The 13,560-nt window shown below is 46.4% G+C and overlaps 1 long non-coding RNA gene across 2 annotated transcripts in view; it reads left to right on the forward strand.

The window, feature by feature from the left end:
- The window catches only part of LOC111183552 (uncharacterized), a 430,485-nt gene that overhangs the window by 319,028 nt on the left and 97,897 nt on the right, over positions 1 to 13,560 (forward strand). Inside the window, exon 3 of one of the 2 annotated variants that reach the window (XR_016388081.1) lies at positions 11,968 to 12,075. The exons of the other annotated variant lie outside the window; for it this stretch is intronic. This is a non-coding gene — a long non-coding RNA (uncharacterized LOC111183552). The remainder of the gene's footprint in view (positions 1 to 11,967; positions 12,076 to 13,560) is intronic. 2 annotated transcript variants of the gene reach the window in all.

The following is a 13,560-nucleotide window of genomic DNA, read 5'->3' on the forward strand; positions in this document are numbered from 1 at the left end:
GCAGGCAGCCTCTCTGGGTCCTCTCTCTGTCTAGGAGGAATCTTTGGCCTCTGGGAATGAACATCCCTGATCGGTGGAGGCTGCCTCCTTGGCCAGACTGCTTAGCTGGGGCCAGGGGACATTAGATTCGAGAAGAATCAGATTTGATGACATGTGTGCTCAGTATCTAAGCTGACAGCAGGATTCTGTTTCACCGTTGTCACTGCCTTGCTATACTGCTGTGCAAGACTGGTCCTCGTTTCCTGCTCTGTGCAATAAAGTTGGTGTGCATGGTCCTTCTAGCTCTGACTTTCTACAACCCTATGGAAATTTTTGCCTGTTTTAGCTTTCAGATTCTCATTCCAGAAGCCTGAAAATCTGGCCGAGTCAGAGGAAACCCTTTCTCTGAATCTCCTTGGAAAGGAGTTTAGGGCCATGGAGCTGGGGGAGTGGGCAGGGGGCCTGCAGCTACAGCCAGCCTGCGTGAGGCACCTCTGCTGCCCTGGGCTTTGAGTCAAAGCAGGGGGGCAGATCCATCTAGAGCTCCAGACAGCTCTCTCCCTCCCTGGCTTCTCCTACTGCCCCCACCCTGGTCTGGGCCACAGTCCTCAGCACTGTGGACCAGAGGGATGGGAGGCAGTGGGGTTGGGGGCGGCTGAAGGCTGCGGTTCACTGTCAGGAACGGGAGAGAGAAGGTGCAGGGCATCCCAAATCCAAACCCCATGTCCGAAATGCAGAATGAAGACCTTAGGCCTGGTGCTGACGCAGGGGCAGGGAGAGTTGGATGGTGTATTTGTCAGGATGCACCGAGTTATACTGAGGTCACCACTCTTGGTGGCTTAACACAATATAGGTTTGTTTCTGGCTCACACATCAGGCACTGCAGGGGCTGGTGGAGGGCCCTGCTCCACAGATTCTCTCAGAGACCCAGGCTGGTGAAGGTCCCATCATCTAGCGAAGCTGCCATTGCAACAGGAGCCTTCAGGGCTCACCAAAGGAGAGCCTGTTAAAAGCAAGCCTGTTCTTACTTGTCCTACACTTCTGCTCACTGCCGGTTGGCCAATAGTCACTGATGGTAAGAGGCAGAAATGTCCTCCTTGTGCCTATAAAAAGGAGAACCGGGCTTCCCTGGCGGTGCAGTGGTTGAGAGTCCGCCTGCCGATGCAGGGGACACGGGTTCGTGCCCCGGTCCGGGAAGATCCCACATGCCGCGGAGCGGCTGGGCCCGTGAGCCATGGCCGCTGAGCCTGCGCGTCCGGAGCCTGTGCTCCGCAACGGGAGAGGCCACAACAGTGAGAGGCCCGCGAACCGCAATAAAAAAAAGGAGAACCACATCTAGGACCATGAAGGGATACCCACAACAACTGCCGTATACAGATGTGTGCAGTATGCTCTACGTGAACAATCTCATTTACTTCTCGGGTAGGGATTATCATTATTATACCCATTTTCCAGAAGGCAAACTAAGGCACATAGAGGTAGACTGATTTTCTGATGTCACATGGCTAGGATGTGCCAGAGATGAATTTGAACACTGTTCTGTCTTACTCCACTCTGTTCAAGCCTGCATTCTCCAACACTAAATCCCAGGCAGATGGGAAGCATCGGGTTCCTGACCGTTTGTGATAGTCCCTGAGCCTGCAACAGTGAATGTTGGAGACACAGCCACTCCCTCAGGTTGGGTTCAAGGTGAGACCTCACTCCACAGCCCAGAGGTAGAGAATTCAGGGCGGGTGGAGTATCGGAGAAACCCCACCACTTTTGGGCAGGGCTGACCGAGGGTGGAAAGTCGGACTCAAAAGTCCCAGCTTATTTTTGCCAGGCTCTCAGGTTGGAGGCCAAGGCCCCCTGGAGCAGAGCTGTGGATGCACTTCCTGCCCTGCCCAGGGAAGGGGGCCTGGTGGGAATTCTGGCTGGGAGGGCCTGGCAGCAAGCAGGAAGCTGACAGTTCGATACGGCAGGAAAGCATCAGACAGAGCTTGGAGGCTCCTGCGTCCCATAGGAGAGGTTTCCATGCGTCCCTTCCTGGCACATTACAATCTGGGCACTGTAGCCACCAGAAGGACTCCTGAGGCTTCCTGGGCCCTGTGCCCACCCTCTTCTGGAGTTTTCTTCTGGAGTTCCACAGCTGAGCCTGATGGAAAAGCAAGGGAAGGCCAGTTTCTGCATTTTGGACTGTTGCTATCAAAATAAAAGGAGCTGGGGGAAAGTGAATACTGTTGAAGCCCAGGCAGAGATGGAGAAAACTGTGCCTTTTATGGCTGAAGCTATTAAAAGTCCACCTAAGAACACGATGGCTGGCCGCGACTTGCCTTCTTGCCAGGATTCCTCCCGGCCTTCCCTTGGTTCTCGGACCTTCCTGACTTCACCTCGGTGCCTGTTAGAGCTTTCGGGGGCTCCTGACAACTTTATGCTTGCAGTTTGGCTAGCACCCATCTGCATGGATCTCAGAGTGCATCAGGGGTCATTTCCAAGGGCCAGTCATATTTCATGGTTTGCGTGGACTTCGCCGTATTGGAAAGTGCTGGCTGTGGAGGCACTGCTACAAACAAACGTTGTGTGTTTTCAGTCTCTCTCACCTGCCAAGAAGTTTCCGTGTTGACGCTGGTCCAGAAAACCATGGCAGATGAAGATCACATTAGAATAAGTTGATTTAGAAGTGACACGAGGCTCCTCGGGGGAGGCTTGAATATTTCATACATGTGTATGACATAGGTTTCACCTGGGCCCTGCAGGAAGTGGGCAGGGGATGGGAATCTTATACCCAGATTCAGCGTAGCCTTGGAACGTGGCAGATGGAGGCCAGAGGATGGGCTGGTTTTACATGCAGCTGCATAACCTTCTCTGCCTCAGCTTCCTTAGCTGTAAAATGGAAAAAAGGGTGTTTATGACTAGTCTCCTAGAATTTTTTTAGAAGTCCCCCCAGATCAGCCTGGATTGGGGTCCCCTTCCCAGATTCCCAGGAGCTCTGGGCAGTGTCTGGGGCCTGAGGGCAGAGGAGGGGGCGGTCCCAGTGGGACTGGGATACATAAACCAAAGTCTCTGAGACTCAAATTCTCCAAGCCTCAATCCCACCAGGATGAGGAGGTGCCCCTCTCCCACCCCACCTCCTTTGTACCCTCACCGGACTACCATCTAGCACTTTCTTCCCCTTCCAGCTGCTCTGGCTTTGCTCTGAGTGATGATATTCCTGGAGCACAGAAGATGGCGCATTTTCCCAGGGCCTGCCCCCCCCAGACCTATACCGGCCCCAGCAAACTCTCAGTGAAGTTACCCATCTGGAGAAACCAGAGTGATTTGCTTATTGAGCTTAAAAACCATAGGTTCCCAGGGGCTATTCCTTGGCCTTGATTTACATTGGTGACCAGACTGGAAGGTGATGGGAAGAGGAATTAGGGATTGTCACCAGTGCCTAGAATAACTGGGTAGAGTCTCTTCTGAAAGGGGCAGGGGCTTCTACCCTGCATGCCAATACATGTCTTTCTGGGGCCAGTGAGACCTTCCTGGGGCCAAGACATGAAGAGCAGAGAGGGGTTCCTGCAGCCTGGGGAGCCAGCAAGACTTCTTGGAAAAAAGAGAATGTGGAGGCATGAGCTCTGGGCTCAGTTGGATCCATGTGTCTAATTCATAGGGAGGACACAGCCAGAGAAAAGAACGTGGTTTCTTATTGCCTAGGAGAAAATTCATCTCCAGGAACAAGTCTCTTAGAGTGTGTGAGGGCTTTTTGGGAAGCTTTGCTCCTTCAGGGCAAAGAATTTTAATGTGGTATTTGAATGTCTGGCAAATGAAGTAATCCAAAGGGATGGACAGAGAATAACCCTTGGGACAACTTGTGCACGACGCTCTGGACCTTTCAGTAGTGACCCTGATCTTGCTGACGATTGTCCTGGGCAGGTTCTCATCACCCCTGCAGTCTTCTTCCCGCCCAGCCCTTCCTTCCCACCTCCCAGGAGGTGGATGGGATCTCGGCAGCTGCCCACCCCCTCACCGCTGGCGCACAGGTTAGGTGAGCCCCATGCTGAGAGCCGAAGGGGCTTGCAGGACAGCATATGTTCATTGTTTGAAAATGCACACACCGGCATGGGGAGTTAGGGCCCTGTGCAAGCACCAGCAGTTAGGAGCGTGTTGGAGATGAGCCAGGATTTCATTTTTCCAACATATTTTGAGGACTTATAATATGCCAGGCAGTCCCAGGCACTGATGATGCAGCAGGGAACAAGATGGGCCTTTCACTTTGGGGATGGGGAAGGGGAGAGATAAAAACAAACAAGTGAATACACGAAGGTTATTTCCAGCATCCTAAGTGCTGTAAGGGAAGTAAAACAGGGTGATGAGATGGAGGATGAGTGGGAGAGGGCAGCTTTTATTCAGTGGGCAAAGGTACACTTTGAGGGAGTAAACGGAACAGAGGAGGGATGAGAGAAGATGCAGAAAGGCCAGGAGGTTGTTGTCCCTGACCAGTGCCTTGGGCCAGGAAGGTGACTGGAGGTGGGGGAAGTGGACAGATGTGGGACATATTTTAGAAGCATCACTGACAAGATTTGTTGATAGATTGGATACAGGGGGTACAGGGGAGGGAGAAGTCAAAGGTGAACTCAGAAAAAGATTTCACTGAGTGCACGTATTTATTTACTCTATGCTGCTGCCACCAATGATTTACGACTTCTTACAAAGGGACACCAACAGGACAATCAAATATTTTATTTGAAGAATCAGAACCAAAGGGAAAAAAAAGCATGCAAAGCCCCACCCTAGGGACCAACAGAGTTATCATAGTTGAGTTTCTTAGCAGGTAGGGAAAAAGGGAAATAATATACAGTTAAGATAATATTCATGATTTTTAGAGTAAAAAACCGAAGCATACCATTATCTCAAAGGAAAGCAAAGATTCTCTTAGCACTAGAGTCTAAACAATTTTTTCCCAGGAGGCACTTTTTACAAAGATCTTTTCTTGCAGTGCAGGGTGGGATCTTAGACGTGCCTGTGGCACCTGCACCGAGAAATTGTACCTGACTTTCCTGAGAGTTGTTCCCTGAAGACTGAGGGCATCCCATTAAAATGCAGCTGAATGGGTAGAGCATGACGGCAGCCTTCTGATGGTTCATGGAAGATGGAATGTTAAACTGTGCTTAGAAACCAGAGGGGAGAAACATAGCAAAACAAAGAAGGGCTAAAAATGTGTCGAGACTGGGGAATGGAAATTGCAGTCCTTGTGTGAGTCAAAAAGTAACATGCGTTTTTCTTACATTTGCTTTTAATGTTCTACATGCAGAGTTTATTTTTTAGGATTATAAAATTAGTATCTCCACATTAGAGACAAAATTGAAAAATACTGAAAAGAAGAGATAAAATAAAAATGAAAATCTCCCCTCAGAGATCACCAGTATTCATGTTTAATTCACTTCTTGGTCTAATACGCGTGTGTGTGCGTGTTAAATTTATGTCACATTTCCTTTCTTCTTGGACACGCAGTTTTCATCTCTAATGTTTCTGAAATCAATGTGCTTCTTATGGTTAATGTTTCCTTTTCTGAAATATTTTTAAGTCAGTGGTGCATCTTAAAATCGCTACCATGGTAGAGGAAATACTGTAGTATAAAGCTAGAACACTAGGGTTCTTTGTGCATAAATCATCGATCTCCTGCAACTTTCATTGAACATTGCGTTATGAATATTGCCACATGCCTTGAAGTATGCTCTGAAGATATGAGGTTTACTGGCTACATAGTATTCCATCCTAAGGATGTCTCCATTTGGACTCAATCCTTTCTATACTGAAGAACAAGATTTCTCAACCACACACGTGGGAGAAGTGACTCACATAACTTGGGGTGAAACCATAGAGCAGATGAACTCTGAAACGTGTGTGTCCTGGTGGCATTGGATATAGCAGTGGCCCAAATGCCCCAGAGGTCTAAGTTCTTGTCACTGTCATTGCTCCAGCTGTGACCCAGCATGTGCTGTTTAATATCACTGGACATCAGTTTCCTCCTTTCTAAGACAAGAAGGCTTGCGGAACTTCTTTCCCTTTGAAGGATACTGGTAGCTAAACCTGGCTTCCCAACCAGGCTACGGGAGGAGGTGCCTCTGTGGCGTGAGCTGTGTCATTGTGAGGAATTCAGTGCACCTATGTTGACACTCCCAAGTCCTGGGGGATGCTGTGTTCCCAGGCTGAACCCGTGACAGGTCTGTCGGATCCCACCTCCTCCTCTCTAAAACTCGGATAGCCGTGACACAGCTGCACCCTCGTCCCTGTGTGTGGTTTGGCATCTTAGGCCAGGGGGAATTTCATGTCAAAATAGCCTCCCTGGAAAATTGGAGCTTGACAAGAGACAGAACAACGTGCCTGCTGGGAGTCCCGTGTTGTGCCTGGTTGCCAAGGGCAGGTTGCCAAGTCCAGTGGGATTTCCACCTCAGAATTGGAGGTGAGAAGGGATTTGGAGGTCAGAGATGTGATGGTCCTTAACTCGCTGCCTTGTATAAAATAAGCAGTCCTTGCCGTTGAATGATGAGTGGCTGAATATGTTGGGTGTGGCGGCCAAGAAAAGTACCTGTGGAAACACAAGGGTTCAAAGGCTCTTGGGGGAGGATGTGCTCTCCTTGGGTCTGTTTGTACCCTGTGATTCTACAAACTGAGTGCAGGAGACAGGAGGGAGCGGGGAGCAGTTCATCCCAGCCCTTGCCCCTGGTACCGGCGTTCTTGGGAAAGTCAGCTCACCCTTAGGACTAGTTCATTCGTTCAGAAAACACAACAGTCAAAACAACAGTCCAAGGTCCCTGCCTTGTGGTGTGAGAGAAAAAGGGGGAAATAGGACGGCCCAAAGCTTCCTCATCTGGAAATAGGACCGGGGCTGGAGGTCTCCTGGGCCAATTCAAGATTGCTGGGTTCACTGGAAATGCACCGCACAGACCTCCCCTTCTCCACCACCTTCAGGATGGCATCTCCTGAGACAGGCCACCAGGCAAGTAGTGATGAGTGGCCAGTGGAGGCTGCAAGGGTGGCTTTGTTCCCTTGGATTTTATACACACACACACACACACACACACACACACACACACACACACACATATTTTAAATCAACATTTTAGTGGCTTCTAATTTCATCTCCCAGAACTTCCTTCCAGGTCCTTCAAATGAGTATTGTAGGAGGCGGGTGACAGGGAGGGCAGTATTGGGCACTGTGAGAGGACCCGGCCTCACCTTCCACTTACTGGCAGCGTGACCTCTGACACATCCCCTCCTCCCTTAGGGCTCAGGCTTCTGAGACATCTACAGGGACTGGGGGCTAGGCTGGGTCTCAAGGGGCCCACATTCGAGGATTCCAGAACCATGGCCCAGTCATTGCTCAGGCGTCTGACCCCTTTTGTTTAGGAAATTCCCAGGAAGTCTCCGGCTGCTGCACCACTGGTCGGATCCCCTCACGTGTCCTAGAGCATTCTAGAGAAGCTTTGCCCTTTCCCTGCACCAAATAGGACGAATGCAATTTATTAGTAGTACTAGCGGTACCCTGACAAATTAGCGTCTTCCTGTGCAGGTTTGGTTTCCAAGGCACATTGCTGTCCACTGCCTCATTGAGCTCTACAAGCACCCTTGGGGGTGGGGCGCACAGGGTGTATTATGTCTATTTTACAGGTGAGGAGCTACAGGATCAGAAAGGTGAAGTGACATGTCGTATGGGTAGTAAATCATAAAACGAGGTCTCTCATCCCTGAGCCTGAACACCCATTCCAGACAGGCTTCTGCTCATCTGGCCAGGGTGAGCTACTTATGGTGATGCCAAAGGGAGCTGTGGGCCAGGCCCAGAGGGAAGGCCGGGAGGTGATAGCTGGAAAGAGAGGAAGCGCGGCTTCTGGGCAGACAAGCTGGTGTAGCAGAGTCAGGCAGAGCTGGGGAGATCTCTCCCAGGGAAGCACTGTCCCCTCGTCCCCTTTGCAATTGTCCTCCTAGACTTCTGTAAGACATTTGACATTACCTTTCATGATTACTGGGTGGATAAGACAGAGGACTGTGTCCAAATCCCAGTTAAACAAGGCAGATTTGTAACGGGTTGAACAACTCCAACTGCTGGTAATGGATCAGAAACAACATGGAAGGAGGTGTCTAGTGGCCTGCCATCAGGCACCATCCTCAGCCATGTCCTGCCACACCACCTCCTGGGAATGTGGACTGCAATGCGGGAGTAGGAGGGCTGGCTGTCATTTGCAGATGACATTTAGCTGGGAGAAGCTGAGGCTGTTTTGTATGACAGGTGTGGATCCCAATGATTGAGTGATGGGCTGACTCAATCAAGAATAAATGCCGAGTTCTATTCAGGGAAATCTCCCAAACCTATACCTGCATAGGAAGGCAGCTATGAGTATATGAGTTTATAGCAACATTTTTGGAGGGAAAAAAGGAGGCATTCAAGTTTTAATTTGTAGTTCAAAACGAATGACTTGTGAAACTGTCAGAAAAAGTTATTAGTAGTATGGATTCTGCTAATAGAGGTAGATATTCCATCAGAGGGAAGTGATGACGTTAGTTTATTTTGTGTATTCATAGAAGTGGGATTGCTGAGTTAAAGGTTATGAATGTGTTTATAATTCTCTGCCTGTATTACCAGATTGATTTCCAGCTGGTGTGTCCCCGACCCGGCTACATGCCCACCAGCAATATGCAAAGACTGTCCTTCTCACTGCACTCACACCAGCATTAAGTATTATCCTTTTAAAACATAAGTAAAAATGTGTCACATTGCAATTTGCATTTGTTTATTACCAGTAAAGATAAATTTCATTTTTAGTTTAGTGGCCATTGGTGGTTATTTTATGAATTATTGGTTCGTGTCATTTCCCGATTTTCTTTTGGGGTTTTCACCTTTTTCTTAAATGATTCAAATGAGCTTTGTACATTACAGAAATTAACTCTTCTCTGTCACATTTGTTGTAAATATTTCAGAGGAAAATATTTTCTGCAGTTTCTCTTTTTCTCTCTGGATCCAGGTTCCTGAATGCCTCAGTCTCAACTTGCATGAAATGTCCCGTGAAATTCCTGGAGAGCCTTCCAGGCCATATGCTCACAGCTCTGGTGCTCACATGTCAGAAACGATGGAGCTCATTCTGCCTGCCTTTGCCACCATATGCGCACACCCCTAATCTGATGGGCAGATCGGCAGCTGGGAGGGGGGAGGATGTGCCCATGGCTGGCAGAGGGCTGCCTGGCAAATCTTGACATCTTGGAAGGGAGAAGGTGGGCAACGGAGATTCCTTTCTAAAACTGCATCCCTTTATTCTGAAAGAAAGGATTTGGGGTTTTCTGGAGATTAGGGCATTTAAACACACCTCTACATCAAGCTAAGATTCTGTTTGTTTCCCACACTGTGGAGCACGATGAAAGTGCCCCTTGCTAGAACTATGGTGACCTGCGGTAGAGAGCTCTGGTTCAAGTGCCAGTCTGTCACTGACCTCCCTTCCTGTGTCACTGTGGACAGGCCATCTCACCTGCCTTTCTTCCATTTCTTTATTTGGCTACTGTCCCCGGATGCCAGTGTGGTGGGCTGTGTCACTGTGCTTCCAATACTGCTCTTCCAGGGGAGGTTTGATGACGTTGTCAACCCCCCTACTGCTCAGATGCCGGAAGGGGCAGGCTCAGTGTATCCCTGCAGGACAGCCAGCTTTTTGAGCAGATTTTCCTGGTCTGCTGGTCAGGGAAATGGTAATGTTGGTCATCTTGACAATTCTAAAGTCCATGGTGACCAGGCAGGAATGGCCTCGCCCTAGTCTCCCACACATCTCTACCCAGCTCTCTAGATCAGGGTCAGCAAGCAACAGCCAGTGAGCCAAATCTGGCCACCATGGGTTCTGTAAATAAAGTTGCATTGGCACACAGCCGTGCTTATTCACTTCTGTGCTGTCTGTGGCTGCTTTCATGCTGTAACAGTAGAGTTGAGCAGCAGTAGCAGAGAATGTAATGGCCTGCAAAACCTAAAATCTTTCCTGTCTGGCCCTTTATAAAAAATTGTACCAACCCCTGCTCTAGGTTGATGCTTACAAAGTCTGGTGCAGGGAAAGGCGTCCACTGGTCCAGAGCAAAGCAGGAAAATCAAGGACCAGAAGGTGAGCTTCCCAAAAAGCTCAATTTATTCAATATAGAGACTGCCCTTTATACCAAGATTATATCCTTCCTTTTTTTTTTTTTTTTCTGTTAAAATGCCTTGACTTTTACAAAATAATGGTGATGGTAAACTGTAGGTATTTTTCCAAATGTTTTTACTTGACCAAATAAAAAGTTGGCCATTCTATGTGGGTTCCTAGAATGGTTTGAAATTTTTTTCCACCTGTGAAATGCTCAAATCAAGAACAACTAACTCTCCTACCTTGGCTGACCCTTTGGAAGGGTCATCAACCCACCTCTTTCCTTTACACTGCTCATAACCATATTTTCTTGCCAGCAGCATCCTCATTAATTCATTCATTTGTACATTCATTCATTTATTTTCTTACTAAGACGTTTATTAAAGACTTTGTGTTAGACCAGAGGATCTCAAACTTTTGGATCTCAGAATCCATTTTCATTCCTAAAAATTACCAAGGAACCCAAAGAACTTTTGCTTATGTAGGTTATATCTATTGATGTGGAAAATGAATACTGAGAAGTGTTAATAATACTTATCTAAGAATACATTTAACAATAGCAAAAAAAAAAAAACTATCGCATGTTAACATAAATATTTTTTCTTAAAAGCAACTATTTTCCAAAACATAAAAAAAAAATTCGTGAGGAGAATGGCATTGATGGGCTTCCCTGGCGGCACAGTGGTTAAGAATCCACCTGCCGATGCAGGGGATGCGGGTTCGAGCCCTGGTCCGGGAAGATCCCACACGCCACGGAGCAACAAAGCCCGTGCGCCACAACTACTGAGCCCGCACTCTAGAGCCCGCGAGCCACAACTACTGAAGCCCACGCACCTAGAGTCTGTGCTCTGCAACAAAGAGAAGCCACCGCAATGAGAAGCCCGTGCACCGCAATGAAGAGTAGCCCCCGCTCACCGCAACTAGAGAAAGCTCATGCGCAGCAACGAAGACCCAACGCAGCCAAAAATAAATAAATATATATATTTTTTAAAAGAATGGCATTGATGCCTTTGTAAATCTCTTTGATATTTGGCTTAATAGAAGACAGCTGGATTCTTATACTGGCTTACCTTGGAGATATTGTGGGTTTGGTTCCAGACCACTGCAATAAAGCAAATTTTGCAACAGAACGAGTAACACATAGTTTTTGGTTTCCCAGTGCATAGAAAAGTTAATATTTACATTATACTGTAGTCTATTAAGTGTGCAATAGCACGATGTCTAAAAAACCAATTTGCATACCTTAATTTAAAAATACTTTATTGCCCCAAAATGCTAACCATCATTTGACAATGCAGGGTTGCCGCAAACCTTCAATTTATAAAAAATGCAGTATCTGCCAAACGCAATAAGACAAAGTATCCTTGTATCTGCTTCTGCATTCAGTCTGTTGTGATATGTTGCTTTGGTTGAAGTATGGGGAGAAAATCGTGCCTCAGTCAGGGTTGTAGTTGGAAAAGAGAAGAGCCTTTTCAGATAATTGTGGGTAGTCTTCTTTGATCCTACACCAAAACTCAACAAGTGGAAGTTTCTTAAAGTTTAGTTGTGATGTGGAATCTGAAACCATATTAGTGAACTTTTGGTACCTGGCTACATTAAAATTCATTGATCTGTCTTGGGCTTTCAGTAGATCTTTTACCTACATGTGATTTTGGAGTATGATGTATTGGTAAGCTGTTAAGTATGTGGAAACGCTTGAGCTCACAGTGGTGGAGATGCGTTGTCCAGATTCCTAAGTTTCATTCAGCAGCTTGGATTTTAGATTTGGCGACCACATGGTCAGTTGTTTTCCTTGAAGTGACAGGCTTGCTTCATTCATTTTTGAGGAGATGTCTGCCAGATACCCCCATCTGAATAACCTTTGTTTGTCTGTCAGTAGTGCTTTCAAGTAAGAATGATGTTCCATGAAGAAAAAGCGGCTATTTCTGCTTGACACACATACCATCACACAAGTGCTTTTCCTTGACGTGGGCACTGTACTTCGGTATGTAACAGATGTGCTTTTTAAAGACTTCCCATTTTGTCACACAAAATGTTAAAAATATGTATGTTCAAGGGTTGAGCTTTAATTATATTAATAATTTGTACTGTTTCATCAAGGACATTCATAAGCACAATTTCTTTTTTAATTGTGAGTGCATCAGAATAACATGACCACTGGTCCAGTTTGGTGCCGCTGCCTTGGTTCGTGAAGGCACCAGAAATTTTACCCACCATTACTTTTGTAGCATCAGTGCAAACTGTAACACCATCATAGCAAACAGCAAATCATGGCTTAGTAACATTATGAAAAGCATTTGACTTTGTGGACATCCTGAAAGGGTCCTGGAGATCCCCAGTGGCCCACAGACTACATTTTGAGAACCACTGTATTAGATGCAGTGGGGGATTCATAGATAAGTCAGATCCAGTTCTTGACATCAAATTATTCATCATCTATTGGTGGAGCTTGAAATGCTGGCAACTGAAATCCAAGTCCGAACGGGACAAATACTAAAAGATGTTAATTTTTTTATTGTGGGAGAATGTGCATAACATAAAATTTACCGTTTTAACCATTTAAATTGTACAGTTTAGTGGCATAAGTATATTCCCAGTGTTGTGCAACCATCACCACCATCCATCCACAGAAATTTTTCATTTTCCTAAGCTGAAACTCTGTCTCCATGAAACAATAACTCCTTATTTCTTCCACCCCCAGGCCCTGGTAACCACCATTCTACTTTCTGTCTCTCTGAATTTGATGATTCTAAGTACCTCATATAAGTAGAATCATATAATAAATGGCCTTTTGTAACTGACTTATTTCACTTAGCACTGTTTTCAAGGCTCACCCGTGTTGTAGCGTGAGTCAGAACTTCCTTCCTTTTTAGGGCTGAATAATAGTCCAGTGTGTGGCTATACCGCCTTTTGTTTGTTTATCCATTCATCCATCCACACACACCTAGCTTGCTTCCACCTTTTGGCTGTTGTGAATTAAGATTTTTTTCCAGCTCTTTCCTAGACTTTATTTAAAAAAAATCTTTTTTGAAGCATAGTTGATTTACAGTGTGTCTTAGCTTCAGCTGTACAGCAAAGTGATTCAGTTATATATACATATATATATTCTTTTTTGATTCTTTTCTATTATAGAGTATTACACGATATTGAGTATAGTTCCCTGTGCTGTACAGTAGGTCCTTATTGTTTATCTGTTTTATATATAGTAGTGGGTACCTGCTAACCCCAAACTCCTCATTTACTCCTCCCCTCCCCTTTCCCCGTTGGTAACCATAAATTTGCTTTCTATGTCTGTGAGTCTATTTCTGTTTTGTAAGTAAGTTCAATTGTACCATTTTATAAGATTCCACATATAAGAGATATCATATTATATGAATTAAGATGTTAATTTCTGCAAAGCCTGGCCTTGCTCTCTTGGCATTTCCTGATCATCTTTCTTTCCTTGGTAATAAGACACCGGGTGCCTCCA

This window comes from Delphinapterus leucas, chromosome 16, assembly GCF_059928025.1.
Source record: "Delphinapterus leucas isolate spDelLeu-1000000601 "Yukka" chromosome 16, BTC_Dleu_Yukka2, whole genome shotgun sequence".
Classification (NCBI taxonomy): domain Eukaryota; kingdom Metazoa; phylum Chordata; class Mammalia; order Artiodactyla; family Monodontidae; genus Delphinapterus; species Delphinapterus leucas.